Raw genomic sequence first — 14,877 nt, 5'->3', positions numbered from 1 at the left:
GATCGCCGCCATTACGCGTTAAAAAAAACCACCAAAAATGACAGAAATCTTTCCTTTTGTTAGTAAACGCAATAACTTTTGCGCAAACCAATCAAAATACGCTTATTGCGATTTTTTTTACCAAACATATGTAGCATAAAACAAATTGGCCAAAAATTTTTATAAAAAATTGGTTTTTACATCTTTTTTGGGGGGAATTTCATATAAAAAAATGTTAAAAATATTGTTATTTTTTCAAAATAAATGCTCTTTTTTTGTTTATAGCGCAAAAAGTAAAAATCGCACAGGTGATCAAATACCACCAAAAGAAAGCTCTGTTTGTGGGAAAAAAAGGACGTAAATTTAGTTTGGGTACGGCGTCGCACGACCGCGCAATTGTTAGTTGAAGTCGCACAGCGCCGAATCGCAAAAAGTGGCCTGGACGGAAGACAGCAAAATCCTCCGGTGGTAAAGTGGTTAAAATAACGCACTGCTACATCACAAAAAATGGCCTGGTCATGAAGGGGGGTAAATCTTCCGGAGCTGAAGTGGTTAAAGAATCCCATCACAATGTTTTACCTGTAAAAGGATCCTCTTTGTAGCATTATGGCTCAGGTTATGCCTTTCTGGTTGAAATCCCTGCCCAAATTAACAGTTGGAAGTTGAAAGGTGACACAGCAACGAAATAGATGTCCCTTGTCTGGCTATATAGGTAGTCAGATAGGTAAGACTGTAAACATACAGTGAATCCGGTAAGTATTCACAGCGCTTCACTTTTTCTACATTTTGTTATAATACAGCCTTATTCCAAAAAGGATCAAATTCATTATTTTCCTCAAAACTCTACAATCAATACCCCATAATGAAAATGTGAAAGAAGTTTGTTTTAAATCTTTGCAAATTTATTAAAAATAAAAAAGGAAAAAAAAAATCACAACGCAAGTGTTCACAGCTTTTGCCATGACACTCAAAAGTGAGCTCAGGTGCATCCTGTTTCCACTGATCCTCCCTAAGGTTGTTCTACAACTTGCTTGGAGTCCACCTGTGGTAAATTCAGTTGATTAGACACGATTTGGAAAGGCACACACCTGTCTATATAAGGTCCCACAGTTAAAAGTGTATGTCAAAGCACAAACCAAGCCATGAAGTCCAAGGAATAGTCTGTGGACATCGGAGACAGAATTGGCACAGATCTGGGGAAGGGTGCAGAAACATTTCTGTGTCATTGAAGGTCCCAATGAGCACAGTGGCCTCCATCATCTGTAAATGGGAGAAGCTTGAAACAACTAGGAATCTTCCTAGATCGGGCCACCTGGCCAAACTGAGCGATCAGGGGAGAAGGACCTTAGTCAGGGAGGTGACCAGGAACCCGATGGTCACTCTGACAGAGTTTCAGCATTTTTCTGTGGAGAGAGGAGAACCTCCCAGATGAACAACTATCTCTGCAGCACTCCACCAATTAGGCCTGTATGGTAGAGTGGCCAGATGGAAGCCACTCATCATTAAAAGGCACATGGCAGTCCGCCTGGGGTTTGCCAAAAGGCCCCTAAAGTACTCTCAGACCATGAGAAACAAAATTCTCTGCTCTGATGTAACAAAAATTGAACTCTTAGGCCAGAATGACAAGCGTCATGTCTGGAGGAAACCAGGTTACCACTCTTTACCTGGCCAAAACCATCCCTACAGTGAATACTGTATATAATAATACAAGCTGCGCTGAAAAATTATAAAGTGAAACGTGAATATCAAAAGTATCCCAAATGACCAATATGCATAAACATGCAATAATAAGTGTACATATAAATAAAAGTCAACACTCGCCCCACACTCACAGATCCAGGGGTCTCCAAACAGCCACCATATGAAAAAATAATAAGGGCTCCAAAGTGTAAACCAGTTACAACATTTATTAAAAATTAAAGTAATCCACTTACACAATGCAGATCAATGTACGCTAAAAAGAATTAATGCCTAACCTTAATGGGTAACCCCTGGATCTGTAAGTGTGGGAGTATTGACTTGCTGGTGGATTACACTGCCCCCTCCTCTGGCAGTGGGTACTCTCCTGTGAATTCCCCTGTAGCTCCATCCTGTCGGAAGTCCTGCAGAGCCCTGTGAACTCTGGCTTGTCCTTACCACCTTAGTGGCTGTTTGGCTGCATTACCTGTGCTATCTGGTAAGCAGATTTGCATGTGGTGGTGGATTGGTGCATAAGCGGTGGAGGACAACACAGCACGTGTCTGTATTGATTCAAGAATCGATATACTTAACTCATAATCACCATTTCACTTTTCGGGACTTTTTCATTGATCATAACAATTTATTATTGATGATACGGACATTTAGCCACATTTATATGTACACTTAATATTGCATGTTTATGCCTATTGGTCATTTGTGATACTTTTGATATTCACGTTTCACTTTATAATTTTTTTGCGCAGCTTGTGATATTATATAATCTTATTTGTGCTATCTCACTGGAAGCTGCGGCTTTTTTTTTTTTTTGGTCACTGGCGTGGTTATATACACATATTTATCCCTACAGTGAAGCATGGTGGTGGCAGCATCATGCTGTGGGGAGGAACTGGTAGACTAGTCAGGATCAGGGGAAAGATGATTGCAGCAATGTACAGAGACATCCTTGATAAAAACCTGCTGTAGAGCTCTCTGAACCTCAGACTGGGGTGAAGGTTTATCTTACAACAGGAGAACAACCCAAAGCACACAGCCAAGATAACAAAGGAATGGCTATGGGACAACTCTGTGAATGTCCTTAAGTGGCCCAGCCAGAGCCCAGACTTGAACCCGACTGAACATCTCTGGAGAGATCTGAAAATGACTGCCGGACCTCTCCAGCTCCATCAGGTTGGATGGGGAGCGTCGGTACACAAAGAAGAATGGGGAAAAAAACTACTTAAAAATAGGTGTGCCATGCTTGTAGCATCATACTCATAAAGACTTGAGACTGTAATTGGTGCCAAAGGTGCTTCAACAAAGTATTGAGCAAAGGCTGTGAATACTTATGTACTGTATTTTCTGGCGTATAAGACTACTTTTGAACCTCAAAAAAATCCCCCAAAAATGGGGGGTCATCTTATACGCCGAGTATAATATCTCAAAGGTAACCTAAGTATAAGTATTACCGGTAGATGTAATCTCAAGACACTGGCTGTGTGGGAATCCTGTACCGGTATACTGTATGTACCGTAGCTTCGGCTACATACAGTGTACCGCGCTGAGCCAATCAGGGAGAGCGATGTATTCTATTATTGAATGCAAAGCCTGCTCAGATTGGCGGAGTAACATCAGCCCGCCTCTCTGACTCTGCCAATCCAAGCAGGCTTTGCATTCAATAATAGAATACATCGCTCACTGTGATTGGCTCAGCGCGGTATACTGTATGTAGCCAAAGCTACGGTACATACGGTATACCAATACAGGATTCCCGCACAGCCAGCGCCTTGAGATTACATCTACTGGTAATACTTAGGGTACCTTGGAGATATTATGAGAGATTACATGTATTACAGTACTAGGGTACCTTGGAGATCTATGAGAAATCTGATGTTTTTCAATGGTGTTGCCTTGCTTCGGAAGGGGGGTAGTCTTATACGGTGAGTATAGCCCAAAACCTATGTTTTAACTTGAAAATTAGGGGGGTCGTCTTATACGCCCAGTCGTCTTATAGGCCAGAAAATACGGTACATGTGATTTTTTTATTTTTAATAAATTTACAGATTTCAAAAAAATGTATTTCCCATTGTCATTATGGGGTATTGTTTGTAGAATTTTGAGGAAACAATTGAACTTAATCAATTTTTGAATAGGGCTGTAACATGACAAAATGTGGAAAAAGTTAAGCGCTGTGAATACTTTCCGGATTCACTGTATGTATTTCAGTTGTATATTAAGCGCTTAGCCTAGAGTTCTACTTTAACTATAGTGCTCTAATAATTAATATTATTATGTACTTTTAGAAACTTTAAGAAAGTGTATGAGGTCAAACAGGTAACAGCGGGAACTGTTAAGCAAGCCATAGATGATGACATTTTTTTTCCTGCAACCAAGAAAAATCGCTCGATTTCCCCATCTACACATTCAGGGCGGAATACACCCTGCAGCACTGTTGTATGCAGCCAGCTGGAAGCCTTCCCTGCAGGCAGAACACAATACTTACTGCTGGCGACTATAGCTGTCAGCAGTAATCGCATGTAAGAAATTCTACAGGATGGTTGTACTGAAATAAATTAATGGATCAACTTCAGCACAACCAGCATTACACTTGCATAAGCCCAATAATGAACAATTCTCTTTAACCACTTGCCGACCAGCCGCCCGCAGATATAAGGTGGCAGGTTCCCGCAAAACGCTGTACCTGTATGTTGCTTTGCGGGAGAAATTGTGGGGGCGCGTACGCATGCCCATTCGCCAGCGAGCAAGCTGATCTGCGGGACCGGTGGGCGTGATTGCCGCGGGTCACCCGCAATCACTCCCCGTGGAGATAGAACGGCAGTCTGCTTTTGTAAACACAGCAGACCATTGTTCTGTCAGCAATCAACACAGGGCTCCTGTGTTCCTTCTATTTAGGAACACAAGTCCCTAAGTTGATTCCATAAGCCCATCCCCCCCACAGTTAGAAAACCCTCCCTAGGCATACATTTAACCCTTGGTGTTTACCCCTTCCCTGCAATTGTCATTATTATAGTAACTGCAAATTTTTATCACTGATTACTGTAGTAATGTCACTGGTCCCCCCAAAAGTGTCAAAAATGTCAGTTAGGTGTCCGATCTGTCTGCTGCAATGTTGCAGTCCTGCTAAAAATTGCAGATCGCCGCCATTACTAGTAAAAAATAAATAAATAAATAAAAATGACATAAATCTTTCCCCTAGTTTGTAGACGCAATAACTTTTGTGCAAACCAATCAATATACACTTATAGGGATTTTTTTACCAAAAATATTTAGCAGAATACAAATTGGCCTAAAATGATGAAAAACTTTGATTTTTAATTTATTTTTATTGGGAATGTTATATAGCAGAAAGTGAAAAATATTGTTTTTTTTTTTTAGAATTGTCGCTCTTTTTTTGTTTATAGTGCAAAAAATAAAAATTGCACAGGTGATCAAATACCACTAAAAGAAAGCTCTATTTGTGGGGAAATAAAAGACATCAATTTTATTTGGGTACATCATCGCACGACCGAGCAATTGCCAATTAAAATGCCGACTAGCAAAAAATGGCCTGGTCATTAAGGGGGAAAATCTACCGGTCCAAAAGTGGTTGAAATGTCAAACCTTTTAAAGTTCAAGTTTAACTCCTTCCCATCCTGCCACAGTGTCCTTTCAACTGGGCTATTACTACTGGGGGGGTGCTGGAAGGTCTGCCTGACCACTGTGATTGGCTTACACAGTGTTCATATGATCAGCAGACAGTCTTGCCAACTCCCGTTCATTACTGGAGAATGGAAGCGGTCTTTGATAGCTCATTCCCTGTGCTGGGAGCACACAGTGAGCATGCTCTCAGCACAGATACCTCTGCCATTCATGAACGCATATGTGCGGCATGTAGGCAGTAAAGCCCACCCTCTTTGCGGCCACTCCCATGCATTATGTGGGCAGCAAGAAGTTAATCTGCTGCATATATTTTGCTTTCCCTGATTCCTGCACCCCCCTCATCAACATATTGATGACATTTTTTAAAGTAAACCTTTCTGTTTTCATATCAAGATGCCCTAATGGGTGGATGTTTGGAAAAGTGGACATATGTTTGGAGAAGTGGGCATTCCTAAGCTATGTTTGCATGTAGAGTGTCACCCACTTATGATAACTGGGCCTCTATGATTGAAAGAACTGAAATACAATGAAAGGGGTGAACCAAAGAGGGTCAGAATGCGGAGGAAAGAGCTAAAACAGTGATGGCGAACCTTGGCACCCCAGATGTTTTGAAACTAGATTGCCCATGATGCTCATGCACTCTGCAGTGTAGTTACATAGTAGGTGAGGTTGAATATAGACAATAGTCCATCCAGTTCAACCTGTGTAGGTGTGTGTGGCTGCAATCATCTCACATACCCCTGAATGTTCTGATCCTTGAGATGTACATCTAAGAGTCTTTTGAAAGCCACCATACTTCCCGCAGAAACCACCTCTTGTGGGAGAGAATTCCACAAGCTTGTAGCCCTAACAGTAAAGAACCCCCCACGTTGCCTGAGGTTAAAACGCTTCTCCTCTAATTGCATTCTATGCCCTCGCATCCTCATGCAATCCTTTCGACTGAATAGCTTTTTTTTTAGTTGAGCATCATGGGAAATGTAGTTCCCAAACATCTGGGGTGCCAAGGTTCGCCATCACTGCCCTAGATGATGGTCGGCTCAGTGAGTCTTCCTGCAGCTTCTAATGCACACTGTAAAAACTCAGTGCAGTGCAGTGAACTCACAGGAAGCAATTTCAGTACAACTGTGCAGACTGAAGGGAAGGCCGGAGCTCAGCTTTGATATTAGAATACCACGACTCTGATTTCTAAATGTAATCTGCAAAACAAATATTCAACACTTAATATTTTAATAGTAATATCTAAACAAAACAAGTTACTTTGTGCATTACCATCGTACACAATCTGACCGAATCTTTACATCAGTACATTGCAAAAAGTATTTTATAAACACGTTCTTCCACTGACATTGTATCAGTAAGCCTTTGTGATCAAAGATACAGGACTAAAATACGCATTAAAAAAAAACCCATTGTAACCATAAATTTGAAAAGGCATCCTGACAAATGTAAAGTATATAAAGAGGAGGTTATCATATACCTGGGTATCAGAGAGCTGCGATGCTTTCTCATCTTGTTGACGGACCCAGTGTGCCAGCAGCCAATTGTAAGCTGAACCAATGCCTATGAGTAATATCCTATTCATTTGGTAAGAGGTAATGCCATTGCTTAGTCAAAAAGGGGGAAACAAACGTGTAAACATACCCATACAAGGGCGCAAAAACACGCAACCAAAAATAGCATTTTTTTTTTAAACTATGTGTATTTGATTGTCCTGAACACCAACGTTCTGATGTTCTGCCCTGTGTCTGCATTCCAGCGTTTTGTTAAGCTATTACAGAAAACATGTATTGAGAGATTAAAGGCAAAGTTCACCTAACAAGTGCATGTTTAATATTTTATCAATTTTATTTATTATTTTATTTATTTTTTGCATAGGAGTCTGCAAAGCTTTGCACTAATTTCAGGTGCAATGCCAAACTATTCCTCTAACTCCCTGCCAATACCACAGGCTTTGAGAGCTGGAGGAAGTGTCAATGGACGAGCATAGTGATCGCCCCACTTGTGGTCCACTGAGAAATACTAGTCTGTCTGCCATGGTGGAAGATGGAACTTGTAGTTCAATAATTAAGGCCGTCTTCAACTTGTTTAAGAGCAGCATGAACAGCAAGGTTTGACAAAGCATTTGCAAAGCTTTTAGCAGCTTTCTTGAAGCTTTTAAAGTGCCATTCAGCGCCAGTTTGTGAATGTTGGACACAGATCCGAATGGAAGAGCTTATTGCCACATTACGTAAGCTGCTAGCAGACTTCAGCAGGTTTTCATAAAGCTTCAAAAAGTGCTGAAGCCTTGTTTAGTGGAACTGGTAATTGGCCCTTGCATTAGGATCTGTGTTCAACATTGGAGCTAAAGGGCACTTTAAAAGCTTGCGGAAACCTCTACAAATGCTTTGTTAAAGCTTGTGTGGAAACAGGCCAAACAGATCTCACTTGTACAATCGCACTGATTTTAAAGTGACAGTGGCTGGGGAGAACACCCCTACGCTTTTAGGGGGGGGGGGGGGTAGCTTAGCAACATGTTATACCCTAAAATTGGTAAAACATAAACACGTTGCAAAAGGCGGAGATGGCCTTCAATCTGGCCATACACTGCTAATTTTTTTGCATTCAGCCAGTGGTCTGAACAAAGGAAAATAAAAAAAACTAGCAGATTCCTCCGTACACATTTGGATCAGTGTATGGCCAGTTTTATGGAGGCTTCAATTGTTTAACTTCTTCTTCTTAAAGTATAACTTGCCTGGCGGTCATATTCATCCAATGGCTTCAACATATTGTGATGAACTAGCCCCCAACAAGTATGTATGATCACAAGACTTCTCTAGCTTTCTAAACTGAAAACTTGTGCTGGCCATACCTGTATGGGTTTCTTTTGTTTAATAAATCTAACAGAGTCCTTCATCCATGATATGAGCACAGATGGAGCAATCACCCTGCCGAGCTAATGTTTTCTGACAGCTGGCACCACCAGCTGTCTCAATACCCTAACAATGCCTGCGTCTGATTGTATGCAGGTGCTATTTGGATAACAATTTTCCAAAAGGCTTCTTGGACAACTAACTGTTGTGGAACATAGCAGTGTCAGCAGGGCCATACACTGTTGGTATTTCTGCTGAGCCAGCCGGAATTGGCCAAAAAAACAAGCCAGCTTTAGTGATTGAAGCCAAAAACAGCCATGGGAGCTTAGTGTAGATTACTCCCAGTATAGACATCAAAAACCCAACTCCAGCTTTTGGAAATAACTGTTTTTAGAATTGCGGTAGACCTGATTAAAAAAAAAAAACACAGCTTTTGCTGCAATAGTCACGTTCTCTACAGTGATGTCCCCCATAGATCATCAGTCCTCTTCCACTGAGCACAGGAGGTCATGGACACAACCCCATGTGTCCATGGAGGTGGGAGAGCAAGTCATCACTTTGGCCTGGGCTCCTAGAAGAATGCTGCAGAGGATGGCGTCCAATGGCAGTAAACTTGTAGTATAATGCGTGCTTTACCACAAGTTACCATGACAGGCAGTAATGCAGGAACTGCGGTAAGGTACTATTAAAGGATAGGTCCACCCTAAAAATAAAATCCCTGCATCTATATATCTCCACGTTCAAATACTAACCTATCTAGCCCTGTAAAGAAGAAATCAGTTTACTTACCATTTATGAAGCCGATCCGACCTGATCCCACGCTGAGCTGTCAGCTACGGCTTCTCTGTGGAGGCGATTGCAGAAGACACAGCTAACAAAGGAAGTCCCATAGTAAGTCTCTGGGTGACATCAGATCCCATTAATTTCACAGCTGTTGTTGGCTGTGTCCTCTGCAGAGCTTCTGCTGTAGATCGGGTCGGATCGGCTTCAAATAATGTAAGTATACTGATTTCTTCTTTACAGGGCTAGATAGGTTAGTGCTAGAAACGTGGAGATCTATAGATGCAGGGATTTTAGTTTTAGGGTGGACTTATCCTTTCATTTCAAAAGGTGCCATTTACTTACAACAGCACCACAACAAACTGATGCAGTGATGGGAAATGACCCAAAAAAATGGTCTGGTGCAATTTTTTACCTGGACTGAACATTGTTTTGGCACCAATTCAAATCTAAAGTCTTAAGGGGCACTGCCAGCTCATTCAACATTAATAGAGAGCCTTAAAGCCCAATTTGCAACAAGGTCCCCCGGGATTACAAGGGCTAAATGCTCATTGAAGCTGGGCATCTATGGGTCAGTTTTTTTTAATGAGTCAATTCGTTAAATTGGTTCAGCAAACAAGATGGCTGCTTACACTGTATATGGGTAATACATCCGCTCTTCTTAACCCATAAAGCACATCTCACTGTATCGTAAGTGCATAGAATAGGTCACTTTTCCCACTGGGAAAATTCAAATCAGACCTGGAAACTTAAATATATTCTGTCAGTGCAAGCAATATTCCAATGTTGTCAGCATCATGCTAGATCTCGCTCAGCTTACTTAGTGCTGGAATTTTATTTTATTTTTTTAAAGCTGGAAGTATATTCACTCCCATATTTACAGAAAGGTGCATGCATGTGAGGTCATATTAGATGACATCAGGAAATAGAGGAGACTACGGATGTTAGTCCTCCTCCAGGAAAGTGCTAGAAAATGTTTTGCTAAATACTCAAATCACAGTAGTATCTAACAGAATTTTGCTAACATGATAGCCTTACTACATATTTTATTCACAATACGCTATTTTTTTAGATAAACATTGGTAGATCCAATCAAATTTTCTTCACATTCCTTAGGACTCATTCACACCAGCGTAACCAACACTGCGTACATCATATCGTTTGTATGCATCTGTACACAGCACTATAGAAGGCTATGGGCCCATCCAGACAGCTGCACAGCGTTGAGCAGCATAATAAGGGGACAAAGCTGCGACCAGGACCGTATTTTATGCATGTAGACATTTGTGTCATTATTTACCTGCAGCCTATTGGCTGCCGCTGCTGATTGGGGCCGAAATGTCAATTTTCACATATAGCCAGCAGTGTTCCCACCGCTGATTACACAATATTGATGCTTACATATTGTCATTAATGCGGTGACGGCACATACGCAGAATGACCCCAGCCAATCCTTCATGAATGACTGAAATTCATCAGTCCCCACAACATGAATAACTCATTTAGGACCCTTTCACACGGGGCGGATTCCACCCCAATCAGCAGGGGATCAGCTCACTCATCGACTGCTGATTGGAACAGAACAGGTGGATGACAGGTCTGTGTCTGCTCCGTTTATGCAGAGCAGACACAGACAGAGCCCCCTCTGTTCTATGAGCGGCCAGGAGTAAAAAGACCCCGCTATCTGTTTACACACAGCTACCCTCTGAACCGATCCGCCTAAATGTTAGATGATGGATTCCTTACCATTTTTTTTTTTTAAGCGTACTGGATCGGACCCGGAGGTATGTGGGTGTAAATGAACACAAATCCATTCACACCCGCCTGTCAATAGGAATGCAAGGACCTTATGATCAAGTCCGCCTGAAAAACTGACAGGCAGACCTGATCGGATCGCCCGTGATGAAAGGGCCTTAGGGTAAACATCAACTGTATGTAATCAGCAGCACAGGAGCTGTTGATTGCATGTTGTTGACATGTCACCCCTAAATGATGGCGGCCATTAGAGTATATTTACCATGTACAAACCTTACATGTCTACAGTGTGCGGACAAGATTTTACACAGGATCTTGTTGTTAGTAGGATCCTGCGTAAATACATCCAGGTCCTATTAAAGAGGCCTTAAAGTGACTGTTAAGTAAGATTACTTTAAATTGCAAACATACACTGGGCTTGTTCACACAGGTGTACTACAGCATGCATCCATGTGAGGGCTGTGCTTACCTGCACAGGGAAGCACTGGTGTGTAGGCAGTCCCACTCATGTGTATTGGGATCTAGCAGCTGCACGGACACAGCCACTGCTCCCACAGCATGGCTATCAAACTGGGAGCAGAGGCTGTGTCAGTATAGCCTCTGCTTCCCAACTGACATCAATGAGACTGCCCTCACACCTGTGCATTCACATGCGGGCAAAATCAGCCCTCACACGGATGTTTGGTGTAGTACAGCCATGCAAATGAGGCCTTACCTATATACAAGAGCATAAAAACATACAGTATCTCTGTTACTGCCTGTGCCGAACGCTGATCCAATGAGGAACTGCTGCCCTAACGCTCTTCTGAAACCAACATTGTCAATCTGCTCTGTCAACCCCCCCCCCCCCCCCCCCTTCCAATGATGCACTCAATGGCTCAGACCTTTACATCCCTAATGCGTTCTGTAGTGCAATTTTGGCGATTTCAGAAAAAACTTCAGGAAGCAATGCATATTCCCCTTCATTAGAGTGGTGTTCAGCACTAAAGGTTTCCCTCCATTGGAGTGGTGTTCAGCGCTGCATATTCCCCTCCATTGGGGAGGTGTTCAGCACTGCAGGTTTCCCTCCATTGGGTAGGTGTTCAGCACTGCAGGTTTCCCTCCATTGGGGAGGTGCTCAGCACTGCATATTCCCCTCCATTGGGGAGGTGTTCAGCACTGCAGGTTTTCCTCCATTGGAGAGGTGTTCAGCACTGCAGGTTTCCCTCCATTGGAGTGGTGTTCAGCAATGCAGGTTTCCCTCCATTGGAGCGGTGTTAGGCAGTACAGGCAGCAGGAGAGATAAGTATTTACGCTCCTCTTTACAGGCACAATTGCGATTACCATTAAAATTGTTGTGACGGAGTTACTTTAAAGTGATTGTAAAATCAGTTTTTTTTTTAGTTAAAAATAACAAACCAATTATACTAACAGCCCAGATCTTCCTCTTCTCGGGTCCCTCTTCGGTGCTCCTGGCCCCTCCCTTATGTTGAGTGCCCCCACAGCTAGCAGCTTGCTATGGGGGCACCCGAGCCGAGCCACAGCTTCCTGTGTCCATTCACCCCGCCCCTCCGTCTCCCCTGATTGGCTGACTGACTTAGACTGACCACAGTGGGAGCCAATGGTGTGGCGCTGCTGTCTCAGCCAATGAGGAGGGGAGTTCCGGGCAGCCAAGACACTGCTGCAACATTGCTGGATCTAGAGGGACCTTAGGTAAATATTAGAGGGGCTGAGTGGGGCTGCTGCACACTGAAGGTTTTTTTTATCTTAATACATAGAATGCATTACGATAAAAAAAAAAAACCTCTGCCTTTACAATCACTTTAAACATGGCTATGCTTCATGTAAACCCATCACAAACATTACTCGCAATTCATGAAAAGAATGCATAATCAAAGATTATTGTCACAGAAAACCATGTGTCAAAATGATCAGGAGATTCAGAGATCTGAATTTTTTGTAAAATTATCCAGAAAATTCTGAGCTTGGTTCTACCTCTCCCACCTCCAAAGTCACCTCACCTCTAAAGACGTCAGCCATTATGAGAATGGGCAAAAGAAAGGCCTGGGTGCCAGGACTGGGGCCAAGGTCAACAAGGATGAGAGATTTAGATCATTTCAGCTGCTGATATTTTTTGATCTACGGATTATAAGGTTTTCACTGAAGGTAACTTCTGTTTATGCATTTTGCTCAATTTGAATTTCAAAGGACCAGTAAACCTAAAATACAACACACGTAATGTGCGTAAAGATACTTTTCAGCCTAGCTGAAAAGTGACAGCAATAAAAATGAAGTGATGGTACAATGTCATTTTATGTACAGTTAGTGCTTAGTGGAGATGTTGTTAGGAGGACAGATCTATGGGAGCTGCCATTGGTGCCGGCTTTGGGCTGTCAGCTTCTCTACCAAGTGAGTCAGTGACTTGAACACCTATGTTGGAACGGAGTTCAGACTTTCCAGCCTTCATTTGCTACATGCTGGTTCCAGGTCAATGCTTCACTAGGTTTTAAAGCCAGGCTTAAGATGCACTTGCAGCTCTTGTTGTATTTCCATCCTCACAACGTTACTTACACAGATATTTAAATTATAATGATTATAATATTACATTTGCTAAAGGGTATCTAAATTAGCCAGGGATAAAATTAAACTGCTACCCACAGCAACAAACTCCTATTTTTTTTTTATTTTTTATATAAGATCTGGAATTTGACTTACTCCCCCTGCTCTTCCACTCTCAATTTTCTACGCCAGAGCGGCCAATCACAAGGCTTGATCAGTGTTATGCAGAGGAAGGGACGCCTTGCGCAGTGTGTCCTGACAAGCTCTTAGGGGCTTATTTACAGTATAAGGGCCCGTTCGCACTGATCCCTTTTTGAGATGATAAAAACAGAAGAAAAATACATCCCTTTAATTTCTTTGAAACGCTTCACACCAGTGCGCTGCGGGTGTGGTGCGTTTTTAGGTCCTGCACGCTGCACCTTTGATGGGCTTTTCAAAGGCGCACCAAGAATGTATGTCCTATTGATTTCTATAGATAGTGCACCATAAATGCATCAAAAACGCACCCAAAGTGCATTTTTGGTGTGTTTTTTGAGTCACATTTGCAAGTTTCACAGGTGCAAGATTGGAGTCAGGAGTCCAGAAAATGCTGCAGTGGAGCTGTGTGAAAGCACCGTAAGGCTGGGTTCACACATATGAAAATTGGATGCATTTTTAACCACATCCAATTCGCATAACATGTGAATGTGACCAGCTTTTAATGAGGCCAGTTCCCACATGTGCAGAGCGGCTGCAGGGAGGTTTAGAAAAGGGTCCTCTGCGTTTTTTGGGTCTGGTTCAGCTGAGAAATCTGCACCTGAACCATTGATCAGAAATGCCCTGGACTCAGAACTGCGAACTGCAGCTGCATTTGTGTGAACCTAGCCGTAAGCAGTGATTTAGATACACCGCACATTCCCTTCAGGAGAATCTTCCAAATGCATGCTTTAAATCCTAGTGATAGATTAGTGATGGTAAAAATAACATTCACTGCTTATAAATAGGTCCCTTAAAGCGGAGTTCTACCCAAAAGTAGAACTTCCGCTCATTTGCTTCCTTCCCCCCTCCGGTGCCACATTTGGCACCTTTCAGGGGGGGAGGAGGGAACGTGTACCTGTTTTTGACAAGTACTCTTCCATACTTCCGGGAGACGGCGCCTCGGCGCTGTCCCCCGGAAGTTTGGCCCCCATCGCCCGCCGCCAAGCCAATCCGAATGCGCAGCGCGCTTCGTGCATGTGCTGTGGGGACCCGCCCGTGAAGCCACAAGGTTTCACTGCCGGGTTCCCTTACAGGCAATGGGGGTGGCAGCACCCGACAGCCGATGGAAACATTGGCTGCGGTGCCGACATCGCTGGACTCCAGGACAGGTAAGTGTCCTAATATTAAAAGTCAGCAGCTACAGTATGTGTAGCTGCTGACTTTTAAGTTTTGGAGGGGGAGGGGGTGGCGGAACACCGCTTTAATGTTTGGCCGGTACAGTAGAGATTAAGAGCACAAGTATGGATTGCTGAAGGTAAGCCAAGGCCCCAGATCATTTTTTTACATTTTTATTTTAAAGCAGATCCTATTTTCTTAGTAAAAATCTGCTCTACTATGGTTATTATTAGGATGTGAGCAGCCACAAAAAAGGTCCTATCAGGATTTTACATGTATGCCTGAT

The sequence above is a fragment of the Pelophylax lessonae genome (assembly GCF_965119305.1).
Source record: "Pelophylax lessonae genome assembly, chromosome: 7".
Classification (NCBI taxonomy): domain Eukaryota; kingdom Metazoa; phylum Chordata; class Amphibia; order Anura; family Ranidae; genus Pelophylax; species Pelophylax lessonae.
The sequence above is the reverse complement of the archived record's forward strand: the minus strand, read 5'-3'. Positions refer to the sequence as shown.